This window comes from Triticum aestivum, chromosome 3B (assembly GCF_018294505.1).
Source record: "Triticum aestivum cultivar Chinese Spring chromosome 3B, IWGSC CS RefSeq v2.1, whole genome shotgun sequence".
NCBI classification, from domain to species: Eukaryota; Viridiplantae; Streptophyta; class Magnoliopsida; order Poales; family Poaceae; genus Triticum; species Triticum aestivum.
Window position 1 is genome coordinate 674,401,971 of NC_057801.1, and position 1,831 is coordinate 674,403,801.

Here is a 1,831-nt window from a genome sequence, read left to right on the forward strand (position 1 = left end):
GCCTAAGGGCCAGTTCTTTTGATTGGCTTCTAGAATAAACTGCAATAAGCTGCCCCTACCTAGCTTATTCTAGAAGCCTAAATAAATTTATTTTTTTAAAAGTCTAGTAGTTAAGACTTGACTAGTAGGTTATGAAAAGAAAATTTTGATTGGGCTTTTAGAATAAACTGGGAAGGGGCAGCTTATTCTGGAAGCCCAAAAAAGCTAGCGAAAGAACTGGCACTAACACTCGGCTATACAGGCCTTGAAGCTTGTCACTGCGGCCAGCTGTATGGAGGCCCACTCAGAAACGCCAACACAGGCTGTCTGTCAAACGGAGCGGCGCCGCGCCGCCGCCCCTCCTCCCATCTCTGGCCCCGCGACCCGCCAAACGCCGACCCAAGGACTGCGAGGGCGTCGGGGCAGCGCACAACCCAAACATCCGGCAATCGTGCTCGTCTCGCCCATCCCAATCGTCATGAGCATCCATGGCGGCGCCTGAATCCGGCAGCCACGGCCGCAAACAGCACACGCCGCCAGGCGGCACACTCCACGCCTCCACGGCTCCTCCCCTATTGCGCCGGCGAGTAGCACCGACCGTAGCATCACTACATCAACATACGGTACTCTGCAGGCAGCAGCACCGTGAGTACTCCAACTTCTCTGAATTTTTTCTGGTTTTCTCCAATTCAAGAACGGAGATAAGATTGATCTGTGTGAATTGTTATTTTTCAAGTGTGAAAATTTGTTGATCTGTAGGTTCCAAAAATAAAGAACAAGCCTGGTGATTGAAACATTTTCGCACCCATTCCTTTTGCTTACAAAAGAAATATCATGGAGTTAAACTGTAAGTTTCCATGTTCGTTCAATGTAACTGAATTATTAGATGTTGCCACTTATTAAGAATAGTTTGTAGGTTCGTTGTCATTATTGTGAATTTTCATGTCTTATATTTGTTGCTTCTGCAGGTGTTATATCAAGGTATCACCATGGCGAGATCCCCTTTGCTGCTAACCAGGAAGTTGAGAATCATGAAGTGAGAGCACTCTGAAGTTTGATGTGCACTTGACGCTGGACTTCCCCTGTTGAGTTCGAATTTGATTCTGCTAATTCTGATGTAGTGCCAGCATGTAGAAGCTACAACATCTATGCTGATGTTCGTAAATTTCCTTCTTGGTTTATCTTCAAGTTCCTGCAAATTGGTATAGGGTGCAGTGCGCTGGCTCATGGCCTTGCTGCCCAGGCGCATCAGATTAGTATTAGTAATCTATGGATGGGAAATGTCCCTCCATTGTTGAGTTGGCTTGTAATGACACTATAACTCTGATTCCGTATGACCATTAAAAAAAACTGATCTGTGCCCACTTACGTTGACGGAATGTTTCTTGTGTATGTTAAAACTGAAAAATGTCTGTTTCATGCATATAGTTGTGAAGCCCAATGGCTATCATAAAAAATGATATGTGCTCACTTATGTTGCTGGATTTATGTTATATGCTACAACTGAGAAAAGAATGGTAAATCTATAGATAGTACTGTATATGCTTCCTGGGTACTATTTACATGAATACAACCATATTAGAACACCATGCTGCAGTACACGACATGTACATGGTTATACCAAAACATCCCTGTAGACAATATTTTTGTACTTTTCCCTGAGATGGGTCAATATCCTTATTTGGCCTTGCAAGTATTCTAGTTTTTTGTCTTGATATCCCTCTAGACAAAGCAACATTGTGCACGGAATGTACTATCAGTAGTGTCTGTTGTCTATATATACAGAACTTTCCAATAAAAGCATATATATTTGGTGAATTTCTGAGCACTATAAAATAAATAAATATTATAA

At 42.7% G+C, this 1,831-nt stretch overlaps 1 long non-coding RNA gene across 1 annotated transcript; it reads left to right on the top strand.

The window, feature by feature from the left end:
* Window positions 1-292: 292 nt before the first annotated feature.
* Window positions 293-1,335, top strand: LOC123066035 (uncharacterized). Its single transcript, XR_006431203.1, has 3 exons — window positions 293-624; window positions 739-826; window positions 948-1,335. It is a non-coding gene; the product is annotated as an uncharacterized lncRNA (long non-coding RNA).
* Window positions 1,336-1,831: the final 496 nt, after the last annotated feature.